Source organism: Myxocyprinus asiaticus, chromosome 18, assembly GCF_019703515.2.
Source record: "Myxocyprinus asiaticus isolate MX2 ecotype Aquarium Trade chromosome 18, UBuf_Myxa_2, whole genome shotgun sequence".
NCBI classification, from domain to species: Eukaryota; Metazoa; Chordata; class Actinopteri; order Cypriniformes; family Catostomidae; genus Myxocyprinus; species Myxocyprinus asiaticus.
The window spans coordinates 24,868,513-24,887,880 of NC_059361.1; the positions used below are offsets into that span (position 1 = coordinate 24,868,513).

Below are 19,368 nucleotides of genomic sequence, written 5' to 3' on the forward strand. Positions count from 1 at the left end.
AAGAGTTTAATAAAGTGTAATTCTCTGAAGGACAGGACAGTGTTCACCTGTAGGATGGCTGCCATGTTCCTGTAAACAAAGCAGATCCGATTAAGCTGGCCTCCTTCCTGCAGTAGCTCCATGGCTCTTTCACACTGACTCAGCCCTGCCCTGGCGCTGGTACACCCTATAATACGCACCATATGTGAAGACAAGCACACAAAAACACAAAGATGTCATTTATCATGAAATCAATTTACATTGTCATATACAGCACAGTGTTGACCTTTCTTATGCATGTCAACATAATAAAAATGCCCCATTTGTAATGCCAAGCAAGGACAAAAATGCCAGAACATAATGAAAGAAGATCAGCAGAAGCCTTGTTCCAGTGGCCTGTTCATGGGGACTGGTTATAAACAGGATCCAGCACTGCTGTACTGTATTCTGCATCGGAATTAATAGGTTTTTTCTTTGTGGTCCCAGCTATTTCCCATTAAAGGGATATTTCAATCAAAAATGAACATTTCTGTCATCATTTACTCACTCTTATGTTGTTCTAAACCCCTATGACCTTCTTCTGTGGAACACAAAAGGAGATGTTGGGCAGAATGTCACCCTTCACATTCAATGTATAGAAAAAAGATCTAATTAATGTAAATGGTGACTGAGTCTAACATTCTGCCCAACATCTCCTTCTGTGTTCCACAGAAGAAAGAAAGTCACACGGGCTTGGAACAATATAAGGGGCGAATAAAAGATAGTTTTTTGGGTGAACTATCCCTTTAACCCTCAAGGTGATGAGCGTTTGTTTTTATTAAGATCTGGAATGGAGCAAATCCAAACCTGCCCTGCAGTACTGAAGTCAATACACAAGAGCTCACGTCTTTATTTACTCTCAAAATCAGCTAGGAAGCATCCAGTCTCACTCCTAAGCAATGCACAAAGGACTGAATCACAGCACTCACTGTTGACTGTTATCAGCGAAAAAATGGAATACAGAGCAGTCAATTCTGTTCTATAAAAAAATATTCAGTTCATATTGCTGTCCACATCCTGATTTAAAAAAACAATGTCTTGTCCTATGTCATTAAAAATTGTGAAGATCTGAAGATTTGATAATCTAGTCTATCTATAGAATTACAGTGGGCTTTCTGTACAAACAGTGAGCTTCAACAGTCTGAGATTACAATTACAGCTGTCATGATTATATAATCGCAAAAAGTGTCAATTACAGCATTCCATTTAGGTGTACTCCCATTGTGCCAAAAAAATTTTTTAAATGTGAACAACTCTTTTTTTTTCATGCAATTAAAATATTAAAGCAATTCAGGATCACAGTTCTCAAGTTTTTTGATGCATAGCCTACATAAAGAATATGGCATGCAACTGCCCCACACAAAATAATTATTTTAATGTAAGTTCTATTAATCAAAATGAATAATCTCAATTACAATATCCAAGGAAATAATCGGCAATTATGATTTTCATCAAAATCGTGCAGCCCTAAGTCTGAGACCACTAGTGAAAATGCTTTTTTTTTTTTTTTTTTTTTTGCTTTTTACCTAATTTTAAACAAAACAAATCATTACAAATTAAATTGTTATTTTTTTATAGTATAGAACAATTTGCAAATTTGACTATTTTTTATTTTTATTTTTTTGCATAGGAGTTAACATGGTAATTGTCACAAATTTGCTTCCATTTAATTAGTAAACCTAAAACAGTGCAGAAAGTGCAAAAGCTTTTATCTTTCTTATTCTTTTTATGCCATACATTTTCTTTGTTTTAAATATTTTAAATCCTAAATCTTGGTTCAATTCCAGGTTTAAAAGAAAGAAAAAAAATCCCAGATTTTAATGTGGTCTTAGACTTTTGGACTCTAGTGTACATGATTATGCCACGTCTCTCTCAGATGTGGGCAGCTTTGTAGAGCTGGGCTAAGTGGAGACCAGTGAGATTCCATGTTCCATCAGTCCGCCTTACTAAAAGCCTTGAGTCTCTCTGGGTTCATCCTCTCTAATGGATCCCTAACTCAATTTCCCCCTCTTGGAGAGAGTGTTCTGCCCTTGCAGTACCCCTGCCACATCAGTACTTGGCTAGTAAAAATAGGTTGCATCACGGACAAGGCTTTTGCTTGATTAGTCCATATAACCATGCAGAAAGTGGATACCCCATAGTGCAACTGGAAATTGGCCATTAAGTAGTCTATTTTTGGTGCAGTATGTGTGAAATAATAACTTTGATTTGATGGCACAATTAAAGTCTTGACCATGGTGAAATCAGATAAACATAATCAACATGCCATAAGGCGAAAGGAGAATTTTTAACTACAGTATGCCACTGATAGCACCCTTGTGATTAACATTACACATAATTTGTCAGAATTCACCCATATCTGCATAAGCTGTAAACACCTTTTAACTTCACTCTAAGGTGTATATATTTGGGATATTGTGTATATAGTATACTATATACATATTATGTTGTTGAATAAAAAATGAAATTATAAGATCTTAATTTGAGTGTGCTATTTGATTAACCATGTCCAGTGAAACACGCTCAAGGGCAAAGTCTGCAAAATTGCAAAGATGTGCTTTTAAACATGACTCCACCAAGGGTTTCTCATAGTAGGCCGTGTGAGCTAAAACCCCCTGGCAACTTTTCAAGCCAGCATCAGAAATTCCAGACTCTGGGCCTCCTTTTAGGGGCAGCTGGGAAAGCAGGACACAGCAGCGTGTAGGTGCCAACTCTACTGCCTTGCTGTCTGGGTACACAAACTTTAACACATCACGTATTATACCACACAGCGCCAACGTAATACCGGCCATCCTCTCAGGCATCCTCTGTGGGAGGAGAGATATAATCTGCGTGGAGAAATCAGATTTAATGTCCGTTGTGCAGGGGCGTCAAGCAATTATGGATTTTTAAATGCACTGTAAAGTAGTCCCCCCAAGTCATCTGCTTAGTATTTGTTAACAGACCAATTCCGACGTAGACTGTATATGAAAGATTTCGAGCTTGATAAAGGGCAGTGTTATAAGAGAACCAAGCAAAACAGGGAAAAACAGTAATGAGCCACATAGAGAATAATAGAAGACATTGCTCTAAAAAAGTAAAAGAAACACTTTGTTGATTGATTACTTCATACCAGTATAAGAGAGATTTGTTTTGCTGTCAAGTTCGGTTCAGCTTAATTAAACAAATATTGGCCCCTTCCTAAATGCCAGCCTCAGCCCTTGCAGTCCTTCTTGCAGTGATATAATGCCTCAGACTCTAGAGCAGTTGTCTGTTATAAATTTTGCACCAGTATGGGCTTGCAAAAGGACACATCACAACCACAAAGGTGCTGCTCATGGGCATTTTTCTGAATCATACATTTGCTGGGTTTCTATCGAACTATTTTTATGCAAATGTAAAACTGTGCTAAAGAAACCCTGAATGACCAGAACCTGAACGCTTGATATGCGGAAAAACACTACAAATTTGCTTAAAAATTTACTTTATGCGCTAGGCATTTTGACTTATGCAGAGTTTTGCATAAGTCAAAATGGGCATTAAGGTAATGGAAACAGTTTATTTGCGAAATGATGACGTGTTTTGAAAATTTGTGCAAGGAAAGCCCTCATTATAAAAGATGTTACACATATTCTGCAACATCTCCTGGCAGCATTTACTGTAGTAAAACAGTATACAACTCTCTCTTAAGCAAGGAGGTCATTCAGCTGCTCCATCATGACAAGGTGGGCTCCCTCATATAATGCCCATGAGGTAGTGGAAGGAAATGTGCAAAGACTATAATTTTCTTAAAGGGACAGTTCACCCAAAAATGAAAATTCTCTCATCATTTACTCACTCTTATGTGTATGACTTTCTTTCTTCTGCAGAACACAAATGAAGATTTTTTGAAAAATATTTCAGCTCAGTAGGTCCATACAATGCAAGTGAAAGTGTGCCAAAATGTTGACACTCCAAAAAGCACATAAAGGCATTATAAAAGTAATCCATATGACTCCAGTTGTTAAATCCATCTCTTCAGAAGTGATATGATAGGTGTGGGTGAGAAACTGATCAATATTTAAGTCCTTTTTTGCTAGAAATTCTTCTTCCTGCCCAGTAGGGGGCGGTATGCATGACGAATGTGAATCACCAAAAACAGGAGAAGAAGAATGTGAAAGTGATATGTTTCTCACCCCTACCATTCATATCACTTCTGAAGACATTGATTTAACCACTGGAGTCATATGGATTTATTTTATACCAACTTCTGTGATTTTTTGAGCTTCAAAATGTTGGCACCCATTCACTTGCATTGTATGGACCAAAAGAGCTGAGAGATTCTTCTAGAAATTATGATTTGAGTTGATGAAGATGAAAGAATGTCATACACATCTGGAATGTTTTTTTTTTACACAAAAACAGTCATAATTTTGTCATATATAATAATTTTCCACCCTGTCTCTGGCCCTCCTTATGCTGTCTGGCCCTTTAAGACTTCAATGTAAACGCCCACTGTTGTAATTGGCTAACATTGTGCAGCCCTTCCAATAGAGCCATATTTGAAATGCAGTCTGAAGAAAATGAACAAATTCCACAAGACCACATTTATAAAACTAAATTTCAGGATTAAGATATAACTCACATCCAACACATTTCATCTGAATATGTTATACTGTTGACTCAAGCAGCACCATAAACTATCAAACAGTCTTGACATATGAAATATTCATGAATGAAATTGTTTCCTTAAAGATTTGCAGTCCAGATGTGTTTTACCTGCCCCATCCGTCAATAACAGTTCCTGTGACTGGTTCAAAAGCATACAATACAATCCAAGCTGAAATCTTCTGAATATACAAAAGTAAACAGTCCATGGTGATGTTGGGGTGCTTCAACCGGCATCAACAGGCCAAAGCAGAGACGCTGGTTTTCAAATCTCACATCTTCTGTGTTTGTTTATACACAAGAATGCATGTTTCTCCCAGTCAGTGGCAGCAGCAGAATGAGATGCATTTTTAAAAGTTGTGGTTGTACCACTCTTAAAATGCGGCACACATCGCCGGTGTTGTGCAGAAATGAATCAATACAATCAAAGATGTCCATGTTTACAAAAGACCAACAATTAAAAATAGCACAGATGGGTGCAAAAATGGTCCAAGGATGCCTTCAAAACAGCACAACAGCATGACAGCGCAACTGAATGAAAGATACATTTAGAGATATAACTTTACATTGCTTCTTTTAAAAGCGGTGCAAGATGTATGATAACTGTCAAAGCCATTCGTCTAGTGCACGCTCATGTAGAAAAAATCCAGATAGGCACAAGAAGGTGTCCTGTGTAAGTCCACTTTGGATGAATCTCCCATGACAGGCCCCATCTCTCTCCTCTCCTCTTCACCTGTGTGACTGTGAGCAGGGCCAAGGGTGCAATGACGAAAAATAGGCTTGGATGACTTGCTGAAGAGGCAGTCATATGCAGATGTATTTGGTCCTTGTGATGTCACAAGTTCCACAAATTTCAAACGAGCTGTTTTTGCAGCTTGGTTTAAGTAAATGCTCTTTTTATATTATGGAGGAAGTTTTCAGTTCTGAAACTTACAGTATGTTTTTATAATACAATGACCTCTTATATATCAAATGATCAAGGAAAATTTTATTCCTCATGTCATGACCTTTTAAGTCTAATTTTTAGAAATGTGTTTAAATCCAAAACATTTGGATAGAAACCCAGCTAATGACAACTGGGACACCCTACGGTCTTGTGGACTTCATTGACATCTAAGCAAAGACTGCAAGTCCACATCAAATCTGGCATTTGGGACGGGGTCATTGTTTCCAAACAGGTTTCCCAAACACTCTTACTGCAGAAAATCAGGATGTTGCACCATAAACTCAAGCCATTGATTAAGCTAGTAATTGGCATGTCGGACCACTCAAACAAGCAATGTTTTGAAAATGCCACAGTGTTTACACTCTTCAGGGAAGTCAACCTATGAATGGTATACTTCTAGCTACCTTTGTACATTAAACTAGGATAGAAGTGTTAAAAAAAATAATAACAAAAATAAGCACTTCACCTTTAAAGGTGCACTCAGTCATTTTATCCTGATTAAAAAAGTTTTTCACCAAATTAAATTAATAATAATTTTTAAACATATGTATAAAATCATATCGCATGAGATGAGGAATCCAGTCATATCAGTAACCTTATAAAAGCTGTTTCATTCTACATGGAGAGGGTCTGCACATGGGGGCTGCCACGTTAGAATCACATAACCATAATACTCACTTAGTCTCAGTAACTGCCCTGTTATTGGACACTTTCACTCATGGATTATATTAATCATAGCTGACTGTAAATTGTAAATGTATACAATGGCATCCGTCACTGAAAAACTATTGTGTTTGAATGATGCTGCATCCATGCCACTAGGTGTCAATGTAAGTCCAAGATGACAAATTAAAAAAATTACTGAGTGCTCCTGTTTTACTCACAGGCTTAAAGTGGAGGATCCGTTCTTACCAAACACAAAGCAAAATAAAAGAACTGAACGTAGGTGTCTAGAGACACATTTTTAAAAGAAGGAAATGTACACATATTAGAATCTATTTTAAACCTGGAAATAAACAGTTATTTATTTTTTTTTAAATATTAAAACAAAGAAACACTGTGACAAAATAAAAATGAAATATTTAATATTCTGCACTATTTCAATGCACTAAATCACTATTACGCACCTTTGAGGATCTGTCTAAATCATAAATTCCAACCTGAAAGTGTTTAGTAATATGCTGACTCTGATGTTCACTTGATCATTGCCTGTAGGAAATGACTCCATCCCGATGAAAAAGCAGTAAGCTTGTTTCATTGTTGCTGGATTTTGTGGAGGTATGTGTTGATTCCACAGCCTCGCTCATTTCAAATATTTCAACACTAGCTTCACGGTCAACCTCCAACAAAAGCCAAATAATTAGAAAGCTTTCACCACAGCTCACATATACACATTCCTCCAGTGCCATAAAACCAGCTGACAAGCTGACGAATAAACAATACTCTGATGATTATGACAATGCATTTCTCTATTCATGACCCATAAGTGACCCGTATTGTGTACCACTTCATCTTCTCTGGAGCAGATGGCACATGCCCTTACTTACAAAACCAAGAGCAATGAAAATAAAACCTGAGATGGTCCAGAGAGGTCTGCTGTTGCTCCACACTCACATACAAATCTGCTGGCAGACAAACTACAAACATTCATTGTCACACTCACAGTTAAGTCTGGTGAGACCAGCAATAATAAACACTGGGATCAATACAAGATATTGAACAAGATAAACAAGTGCGGATAACTGTTACCCCTGAGAAACGAAAGACCTTTTAATAATGTTGTCTTTCACGTCTAAATCTACATTATTCTCTAAATCTAAAACATTTAATGAGAAAAGGGTTCCTATGCCCTTTGATCAATCAATTTCAATTACTTTTTCATGACTAGCCTATGAAAAAGATATATTTGAAATATATATCATCTACTTTAGAGATAAGAGACAATGGAGTTTAATAATATCACACACACACACACACACACACACACACACATACACTATATTCAGTTGGGCCCAAAAAGTCTAAGACCATACTGACCATTTTTTTTTTTTTTTTATTAACACTTTTTATTGATTCACACACTTGAAACAGAAAAGCAAAACATATATTCACAGAATACATTTTTAATCCCCATTATTCACTTTCCCTTCCCCCTCCCAATCCCCAACCTCACCCTGAGCCCCAACAAATCACAAGTCACAACTTGAGTTGCACACAAAAAAAAAGGAAGAAAAAAGGAATATATATATATAAAAAATAATAATAATCACACACATTTACAATTGCACATCTCGCTCCACTGCCCCTCCCCGAGAGCCCTCCAAAAAGGCCAAAAAACTGCCCCATTTTTTATTAAATGAAACTAAGTTGCCTAACCCTCTACATGACATCTCTTCGAATGCTGCTACCCTGCCCATCTCTGTGCACCTCTCCTGAAATGATTCCATCCCCTAAGAATGATCTGTCTGCTGATTATAACACTGGCTAGGACCCAATTTTTTATGCATTTATCCCCTATATTAATGACTGCCTAGTCGCCTAAAAAACAGAGTCTGGGGCAAAATGAAATTTGAGTGCCCAATACGTCACACATAAAACTCTGAACCCTCAACCAAAATTCTTGGATCTTAACACACCACCAAAAAGCATGGGTTGTGTCCCCATCTTCTGATTGGCATCGCCAGCAGGTGGGTGTGTCTTTAAGATCAAGCCTATACAATCTAGAGGGGGTCCAACAGAATTGATGTAAAATCTTAAATTGCATAAGGTGCACCCTTGCATCTCTAGATGTAGACTTGACATTTTTTAGAATCCTAGCCCAGACTCCCTCCTCCAATACCAAGTTTAAATCTTTCTCCCATAATCTCTTGAGAGAAGTTGAAGCTCCATCCCCCAGACTCTGAATTTGCAGGGAGTAATACACTGATGCCTCATGACCTTTTCCAAAAGCAGTAAATACCACTCCCAGAGTATCTGCCGCTCTAGGGGGGTGTATGCTACTCCCAAAAATAGTACAAAGCAGGTGGCGCAGCTGTAGATACCTAAAGAATTGAGACCTGGGAATGCCAAAATGTTGAACCAAATTTTCAAAGGATCTCAACACTCAACTCTCATATAGGTCACTGAGTGTATTAACCTCCCTCACAATCCACTCTGACCAGCAGAAAGGGGACTTGGGGTTCAGCCATATGCTCGAAGCAACATTTAAATAAATGTCTGAATTAAACACTCTGGACACTTTTGTCCATATCATGTGCAAATGCGAGATAAGGGGGTGTGACTTAACTTCTCCGGTTAGTTTGATAGAAAGGCTTTGCAATGGCGAAATAGGGGCAAGAACTTCCTGTTAAATGAAAAACCAGGGAGAGGCTCTCTCAGGTGGAAGCGACCAGTGAGACAAATGTCTTAGACTGAATGCAGAATAATAAAACAAAATCTTGGGTAGGCTTAACCCACCTTTGTCAATCGGCCTATGAAACTTATTGAAGTGTAATCTGGGACGTTTAGCATTCCAAATGAAGGATTTTGCTATGCTATCAAATTGCTTGAAATAAGAGAGGGGGACATCTATAGGGAGCGATTGTAGCAGGTAGTTGAATTTTGGAATACAATTCATTTAAATAACATGAACCTTCCCAGTCATAGATAAATGTAATGAAGCCCACCTGCATACATCATTCGAAAACCTTTTTATTAAAGGGTCAAAATTAACTCACACAACTTTGCTGGGAATAAAATATCCATATACTTCATGCCATGTTTGGGCCACTGGAAGGTGACCGGCTGAAAAGCCATTACCGGGCAGTACGCTGTCAGAGCCAAAGTTTCGGATTTAGACCAATTCACTCTGTATACTGAGAACTTAGAAAAGGAATTAATAAATCTGTGGAGACAAGGCATAGATCTAGTAGGATCGGAGACAAATAATAAAATATAATCTGTGTAAAGCAAAAGTTTATGCAACACACCTCCCACCATCACTTCTGGAAAATCCTCCTCCTTTCTTATCGCAGCTGCTAATGGTTCCAGTGCAAGACAGAACAATAAGGGGGAAAGAGGGAAATCCTGCCGGGTGCCCCTATCCAGAATAATATAATCTGAAATTAATCCATTCGTTTGAACCGCCGCTACCGGACGTCTATAAAGTAACTTAATCCACCCAATAAAAGTATTCCCGAACCCGTACATTTCCAAAATCCTAAAAAGATAATCCCATTCTACCATATCAAACGCCTTTTTGGCATCAAGAGAAACAGCAGCGACCGGAGTCTGATCGTTCGCCACTGCCCATATGACATTAATAAAACACCTAATGTTATCAGAAGAGTTACGGCCCCGAATAAACTCCACCTGATCTATATGTATAAGAGATGTCATAACTTTACTTAATCGGTTAGCCAAAATTATTGACAATATTTTAATGTCTAGCTGGATCAGGGAAATTGGACGGTAACTCTTACACTCGCTTGGATCTTTGTCCTTATTAAGAATCAGACTGATCCGGGGCTTGTGTCATGGTTGGCGGAAGCTTTCCATTCTTTAATAATTCCATATAAATTTCTAGCAAAAGTGGAGCCAGTTCTGTACCCTAAGATCTAAAAAAATTCAGCGGCAAAGCCATCTGGTCCCGGAGTCTTGCCTGTAGTCAGGGTCTTAATTACCTCGTCAAGCTCCTCCAAGGTTATCTCAGAATCAAGAGAATTTTTTTGCTCAGCCATCAGTTTAGGAAGTTCTAATGGTTCCACAAAGTTTGTAATATCCTCTTCAGTAGATGAAGACATGTCTGGGAACAAGAAAATGCTGTGGTTTTTCCAAGAAAGTTCTAAGATATGACAAAATAAGGCAAAAGAAACATGCTATTTTTATTTGCCTTAAAAATTAGCAGAGGCAAAGATAAAGGGACGCTTGCAAAATTATTCAAAAAGATTCAATGCTGTTCTAATGTTTTTGAGAAGTTTTGTGGTTGAGGAGCACCATCTTGTGGTGAAAGATACCTTACAATCCTCATATTAGTTGTGTCTAATAAGGGGGTCTTATAATAATTTAATGGCTTTGCCAAAGCTCTTAAACAAACACTGATGCATATATGAAAGTGTTTTCTTAGTTACCAATGCATCAGCTTTAACTTGGAGTGATGCCAGGAAAAACACAGATTTAAACCTGAACTTGATATTTGAACCTGCAGAAGTCAGAAGAAATAAATAGATCACAGCATGTGATTCACTGTAGAGCTTTGTGTGAATATCAAAGTTCACTTGGCTGCAGTGCCATTTTTGAAGCATGTAAACAGCAAGTTCTTTTGTTTATAATGCACTAAATTAAAACAGACTGGGAAATATATGGATTGGGATGTGTCCTGGGTCCAAATATATCTTGATCCTTTAATAAAAAGTGTTAAATCAAGAATCCCTTTCAACAATGTAATTTAGTCTAAGGTTAATTCAAGCTTAAAGGAATATTCTGGATTGAATACAAGTTAAGCTCAATCGACAGCATTTGTGGCATAATATTTATTATTACCACAAAATTTTATTTTGACTCGTCCCTCCTCTTCTTAAAAAAATCTAGGATACAGTGAGGAACTTACAATGGAAGTGAATGGGGACAATCCGTAAACATTAACATACTCACTGTTTCAAAAGTAAAGCCACAAGACATAAACTATATGCGTGTTAATGTGATTTGTGTCATAAAATCGCTTACTAACCTTTTCTGTGTAAAGCTGTAGCCAATATGTATGATGACGGAATGTCAACAAACCGTAAAAAGACTGTGAAACTGACCATTTAAACAACTCTATACCTCAAATAACACATGAGTTTTAACAGAAAAATGTATGTAAGTGCTTTTATTAAATTATAAGCTTCACATTTCTGCCGTTACACCCTCCAAAAATTGGCCCCATTCACTTCCATTGTAAGTGCCTCTTTGTAACCTCGATTTTCCCTCTTTTTTTTTTTTTTTTTTTTTAAAGAAAAAGATGGACGAGTCAAAATGAATTTTTGTGGTAATTAACATTATGCAACAAATGCTGTCTATTGACTTATTTTGAATCCGGAATATTCCTTTAAGCTTTCTTCGCCTAGTTCTAGACTTAAAAGGAATACAAATAGTACACTCTACAGTAGCTCCTCTAAAAAAGCAACAGTAATTCATATAGTAATATAAAGAAATATTTATAGAAACATTTATGTCTCTAATTAGTCCATTACAACCAGCTATCACAACAATTAAGATTAAAATGTTCCCATACCTTTCTAAATTTGTAGACATCTACTCAGTTTCCACTCTGTGCTCTTTGCCCATTGCTTCTTGTGCCACAATGTCACCCATGATAATTTCTGCCATCTGAAAGCTTGACGCTGCTTCTGCCAGAGTTCACATAGTTAAGAACTCATCCATTGTTGAACCACAAGACCAACTTATTACTTTCATTATTAGATTATCTGGAACATTTGGTACAAAAGTATGTATGTTGAAAGATATATCTTCTACTTTAAAGATAAGAGACTATGGAGTTTAATAATATTGCACACACACACACACACACATCTACTGTATATACAGTTGGGCCCAAGACCATATTGGAAAATTTGTGATTCAAACTATAATTTAAACCTGGAAATAAACGAAGTTATCAGTTTGAAAAAATTAAAACAAAGATAACCACTTCTAATTAATAATAAAAAAATAAATAAATAAAACATGAAAGCTTCTGCACTTTTTCTAGGTCACTAATCAAATGTAAGCAAACTTGTGACACTGACTGTGTTAACTCCTTTGTACAAAAGGTTATATTTCCTTGCTTCCATTCAAGCACACAAGATGCTCTTAGGAACATTCTCAAATCATGCTGAGATAATGTGGAGCATCAAATTTCGCACAAATTTGTGGAGTTCGAGCTAAGTCAAGTACATGGTGTCAATAAATCAAAAGGGGGACTTAGCAAATACTACGAAATTCTGAAATACATGTTAATTTGTTAATTTAACTTTTCACTCAAGTTGTTATGCAGAAAACAATAAACTGTAATGGGGGAAAAAATACAACTAGTGATCTCAGAATTTTGGACCCCACTGTATATCCATTAACAGATGTACAGAAAGATATTTGCCAAGAAGCAGAGCAGCACTTCCAAGAGTTTGATGTACACTAAGGTAACTGTTGAGGCAGCTCACTCTCTCCTCCTGCTGGCTGGAACTGAGTACTTCATGTGTTTGGGATGCATGTTCTTGTGCCTGATGTGCCCAGCCTGGGAAATGTGACATCATCACAGACTATTACAGAGTGATTAACATCATTGTATACAGTATGGCTAAACTGCATTCATTTACCATGAGATACAGTATACTACTGGAAAACATAACTTGTTCAGTATAGTGTGCGATGTATTTGAAGAGCTGATTTCTATTTATTTTGAACAGCTGAGAACAATGTTTCTTTTCTACAATATTTCTATGTTCCAAAAAAATAAAATAACATATTTTCTATCTGTTTAAACTAATGAAATTATTGACAATTTTACCTTTGTACTGCAAGTAGACTTTAGCTTGCCTAGACTGGGCTTGGGCCACTGCAAAATGCCAATTTCCATAAACTAGTCTGTTCAGAGCAAAGTAAAGCACAAGCTCTCGGATACAAGCATTATACTGCAAGGGTCAAACAAGTATCTAGTTTAAACTAGAAAAATAAGGAAGCAAAATGTAGAATAGAATAGGATAGGATAGAATAGAATATGATGTGTTGATGAAGAACATGTCTGTTGTGCTTTATTTGGCACTTGATGTAGGCTAATGGTAATGATAAACGAGCACTGAAATGTTATAATAAACAGGGGTGTAAAGTAACGAATTACAAATACTCATGTTACTGTAATGAAGTCGTTTTTCCCAGGAACTGTACTTTTGAAGTAGTTTAAAAATAGCATACTTTTACCTGAGTACATTTTAAGTGCTGTAACAATACTTTTACTGCACTATTTTCCCACCGTCTGTGTTTGCTACTTCCCTGTCCTGATTTTATTGTTATCCATCAAAGTGATTGTCTACAGAGAGTCTCATGACTCGTCAAATCACTCCAGTCTCAATCAATCACACAAAAACTTGAACAGCAGCTGTATAGGTTGGGCTCCAACAGTTTTGGATGTGGAGGATGCCTCAAGCACAGTTCAACACCTGAACATCACGGCCGCACCTGAAAGGGATTTTCGTATGATCTCAATGTTTATCGGGGGGAAAAGAGATGTCTTTGATATCGATGATAAACTTTTGAGTAATTTTCTATACTTAGTCTATGTTCTACATCTAGACCAGGGGTGTTCATTACATCGATCGCAATAGCAAGAGCACCACTGGTTGGTTGATCTAGATAATATATAAAAGATTGACTTTTTTCCCTGGCGACTGTTTGATTGACAGGCGGCTAATGTTTGTGCGCTTTACATGCCTACCTAAACAGTCAAATACACTTCATAATTCTGCCAATGCCTGTCTTGGTGAGGCATTAATGTAAATGCAGTTGGTTATGTCTAAAGTGAACGTAAACAGTGGGACAAAATGCGTATTTGTATCAAAATGTCAGACTTAAAATGTAACCGAAAAGACCACTGTCTTGTATATCATTAAAAGGCTATTAATCAAACAACAATAACAAGAAAACGAGAAAACCACTCACTGCTTTTGGCTTAATATCTTGAGTAGCTTTAAAAGTATTCATGTAATAGAATCAAACAGTGGCATTGTTAATTATAATATTTTTTAAAAATATTGTTCGTTTTTTTAATAATACCGACCCCTGATATAGAGAGTGTGTTAATTGGTATAATGAATTTCCAGGAAAGCAGAGATGATAAAATAATTTATAATTATACTTAGCCTTTATAAAGATAGAAAAGTATCAACCATTATAGAGTAATACTTCAGGCAGAACATTACATCAGTCACAAATACACTTATGAAAATTGTGCATCATGCACTAGAATGAGAACAAAACTATTGCTGGGCTTAAAAGACACAAGAACTAAATCAATGCGGAACATTGCATCTCAAAAGGAGTTCAATGTAGCCCCTCATGTGTATACTTAAAGAGATAGATCACCCCAAAATGAAAATTCTCTCATCATTTACTCAACCTCATGCCATCCAAAATGTTTATGACTTTCTTTCTTCAGAACACAAATTAAGATTTTTAGAAAAATATTTCAGCTCTGTAGGTTCTTACAATGCAAGTGAATGGGTGCCAAAATGTTGATGCTCCAAAAAGCACATAAAAGCAGCATAAAAGTAATCCATACAACTCCAGTGGTTTAATCCATGACTTCAGAAGTGATATGATAGGTGTGGGTGAGAAACAGATCAATATTTAAGTCCATTTTTGCTAGAAATTCTTCTCTCTGCCCAGTAGGTGGCGATGTGCATGAAGAATGTGAATCACCAAAAACACAAGAAGAACAATGTGAAATTTAAAGTGGAGATTGACTGAGCAGGGAGGAGAATTAATAGTAAAAAAGGAATTAAATGGGTGTTTCTCACCCAACCTATCATATTGCTTCTGAAGACATGGATTTAACCACTGGAGGCACATGGATTAGGCTACTTTTATGCTGATTTATGTGATTTGTGGAGCTTCAAAATTTTGGCACCGATTCACTTCCATTGTATGGACCAAAAGAGCTGAGATATTCTTCTAAAAATCTTAATTTATGTTCTGCAGAAGAAAGAAAGTCATACACATCCAGGATGGCATGAGGGTGAGTATATGATGAGAGAATTTTCATTTTTGGGTGAACTATTCCTTTTTAAGTGCGATGTAGTCCCTGTTCCAAACAACTTTTCCCACGCCTGCTCTACCTCCTCTATTGTGCGGGACATGACGTGCCAAGTGATCCTGTTTTTTAGAATTTTTTGCATTCCTTGCATTGTTTTGAACATGTTTTATGCACAACAACTCACTGTTGTCATTAAGGGAAATTTAATCCTACACATAAACTGATTTTAATGTAATTGTTTCATACATTGTGAAAATGAAAATAACTTTTTCATCTTTTCATTTCTGTAATCATGTCACCCTTTTATTTTTTTGGAATCATTTTCATGTAGTGTTTATCATAGATAAGTGATGTATTTTAAAAGTTGGCAGTCAAAAACACCTATAAAATACCTATATTTTGTATTCTTTCTGGCAAAACAGCCATAAAAGGAAATGTAAATTATGGTATGTGTGCTACATTTTGAAATGGCAGCATACATTGTTCATTGTAATGGGGCATAGATTTTGCAACTCAGTACTCAATACTCACTATTCATGAGTACTTTTAAATGAGCTACTCTTTTACTCTTATTTGAGTAGTTCTTAGGTCAGGTACTTTTACTCTACTCACACTACATTTTTTGGGAAGTAACAGTACTTCTACTTGAGTATGATTTTTCAGTACTCTTTCCACCCCTGGTAATAAATGACAAAAATATGAGAGCACAAAGAGATTATGGAGTGCAGAGAATGCAAGGATGTTTTATAATCCAAATTTGCCTCTTCGCTATCAGCCAAAGACTGCGCACGTCTCCCACAGAGAGTCAGTTTCTCTGCAGGAGTCATCATACTGTAATTCTTAACATAATCTTCTTTCTGTTAGATAATTGTCGAATCTGATCCTGCAGGGATCCTCCTGAACTCGCACTGCTGCTCATGTTGAAACTGGTGAATCTGTAAAGGTTTAGATCTCAGCTGTGTCTCAAAACATAGTAACCTGTCACCTGACTACCTTTTTGGCAGCATTTTTGGCCAGGTATGCAGCTCACTTGGTTTTGAGAAATATGCCTTATTAAATCAAGGCACCAGCGCTTACATGACATATTTGGGAAAATGTAGTAACGAAAATAACAAGCGCTACAGTGCTCTTATTTTAAACAGCGAATGGAGAAAAGATACGATAGTCCAGTTACACAACTCTGCAGTGATGCGCATAAAGATCCTCTCTAGTCTGTGGTGCCAGACTCATTTTAGTGGTGACGAGCTGACGACAAACACAATTCAACTGTCAATTTATGAACTATGAGTCCATAACAAAAAACACTTTTCTTAACTAGTGATGGGCGTTTTCGAAACACACTTCATAAATCTTCGAAACCTTTACGAATCATTTGTTTATGCATCGGAGAGCGTATCAAACGGGCCAAGTCACGTGATTTCACCAAACGAGGCTTCGTTACGTCATACTGCTGGATCTGGAACTGCTGGTGTACATTGGCTGTATAAATGACACTTTCATTCATTTTCGTTGAAGATATTCAAACGTACAGTGTTATTATAACAGATAAATGGCATAAAGAAATAAAAATATATTGGAGTGTATTTTAAACCTTCTTCAAATTTTTAAAAGATTGTTTCACTTTTATGGTAATTATGAATGAAAGGCATTACAAACAACATCTCTTTTAAATATAATATAAGGCTTGGACTTCATAGTTTTACACTTGTGCTCATCATCTAACGACTTTATTTATTTATTTATTGTACTTAGGCTAATAACATGGTCAAATACAAAACATAAAATAATCAATTACACTGTTCAACAGTTCCATGAACTGGAAAAGCTTTAGAGTTTGTATTGTTTTCATAAGTTTCTGGATTTGTGTTCTCATGTTTGAAAGTGTTTCAAAATACATCTTAAGATCAGTGTTACAGAAGGTAATGTATGAGGGGTTTTTCTGAGTTACTCTTGTCTTGTGAATATAAAACATTGCTAAATTAATTAAAAGATTATTGATGTAATTTTGTTTTTCAGAAAAATTTGAGTTTTGTAAATTAGGTAAAATTTCATATGGTTTTAAATGTAAAGATTTGTTCAATTTTATTGTCATGTCTATTTTAAAGTCAATCCGAAACGAAATAGAGAAAGGGCAATACAAAATAAAAAATAAAAAATAAAAAATCAATATCTTCAGCTGATGTGTTGCAAAAAGTAAATTTTTCACATACAGTATGGATATATCTACTAATAGCTGCATTTACGGGATAACATCGATGAATTATTTTGTACATAATTTCCTTTATTTTGTTAGAAATAACATATTTATAAGGTAATGTCCAGATGCTGTGCCATGATAAATGGTGAGGTTTAAGCCATTTGGATTTACATGAGGGATTGGATCCGACATTAAAGGAGATTCTTATGAAATTATTATTAAAACGTTGATCAAAAATAGAAAGACCATTTACTAAAAGTTGGGGATTTTGTAAGGTTGTGTCATTAATATCTACAATTGAGGATTTGGTTAAGGCTAATATGCCACTGGGGATAGCCTTAATTATAAAAAAAATTAAAAATAGATAAATAAATACAAAAAAATAAATAAAAATCATTTACAAAAGAACCATATTTTAAAATAAAATTGGGGTAAGTATATAATCGTCATCTAACGACTTGAGAGACAATAGAAGACATGACGACGTTTCCGGTAAGGGAACACATTGCTCCCTGGTTTTAACGGTGCATTGTGGGAATTTTTAGGGAGTGAACATTTCAGTGCACTGGAAAGATTTTGCGAATGAGGCAGCCCTAAAAATGGCCGACTCCCTGATCAGTGCCCTTACTACTGAACTAGGGAACAGATTGAGACGCACCCATAGACAGATTTCTGTCTACGCTGAATTTTCTAGGGCCTCTAAAAGCTTTGTGCATTATAAAGACAAATTTAAGATCTTCACTGCGTTATAAGTAATGATTTTATTCATTTTTATCATGGAGGCAAAAGGACATTGATGAGGGTTTAGTGGACATGATCATCAAGGATTCACAGCCATTTTCAGTGGTGGAAGATGAGGGATCTAACATATTGGCTTTTTTATAGGAAGCACATAAGACTCCTCTACTTGTGAGAAAACAATTGTAAGGAAGATGGCTGATGTATTTTTGTTGGAATATGTTCGATGAATAAGGTCTTGTAAACATGATTGGTTGATTGTACTTGCTTTATGACTATATTTCCCTGTTAAATATTATTATATATATATATATATATATATATATATATATATATATATGTGTGTGTGTGTGTGTGTGTGTGTGTGTGTGTGTGTGTGTGTGTGTGTGTGTGTGTGTGCTTGCTACAAGACATGCACTGAAGGACATGGTTGCTGCAAGGTCCAACACAACAAAAGAGATTTCTGAATGCAGTGCATAGATCCATGCTACAGCTACACGGTCACCACTGGAATCACCCCAGCCTGCTGTCCTTCAGCAGAAGGACAGGGAGATGATGGGGAGGAAAACCCATGGGATCCCCTGGACCATAAAATAGGGGAGACACAAAGAGTCCACACGTCACTGCTGATGCATCTTCTGAGGTGCGCCGTTACTTGAATGCGCCATATCACACCAGAACAAGTGATCCACTGGACTACTGGGAAAAACACCAGACGATATTTCCTCATCTGTTCCACCTGGCCAAGAAATATCCTGTCAAGACCAGCAACATCTGTGCAATGCAAAAGATTTTTGTCTAAAGCAGGGGAAGTTCTTTGTATAGAAATAATAATACAAAATATTTAAAATGCTAAAACAGTGGAACAGCTTATTTTCCTAAATAAAAATTCTTAATGACACTGCTTTTGTCTTGTTTTGTCCTCATCACAGTCAAATACTTTCTCTTTCAGACAAAGGCCTATACAATTTAAAACAAAATGTGTACAACTTTGTGTGTGTTCTTATCAATTGTACGTGGACGGAAAAATAAAACTTAAAATAAAAAGAAATATAAACACATTCTTCACAAAAATTA

The 19,368-nt window shown here is 36.3% G+C and overlaps 1 long non-coding RNA gene and 1 pseudogene across 1 annotated transcript; one reads left to right on the forward strand and one right to left on the reverse strand.

Moving 5' to 3' along the window:
• LOC127455860 (tetratricopeptide repeat protein 23-like) overlaps positions 1-16,860 on the reverse strand; it is a 33,608-nt pseudogene extending 16,748 nt beyond the window's left edge.
• Positions 16,861-18,168: 1,308 nt separating this feature from the next.
• LOC127455673 (uncharacterized) lies at positions 18,169-19,192 on the forward strand. Its single transcript, XR_007899721.1, has 2 exons — positions 18,169-18,476; positions 18,702-19,192. It is a non-coding gene; the product is annotated as an uncharacterized LOC127455673 (long non-coding RNA).
• The last annotated feature ends 176 nt before the right edge of the window (positions 19,193-19,368 follow it).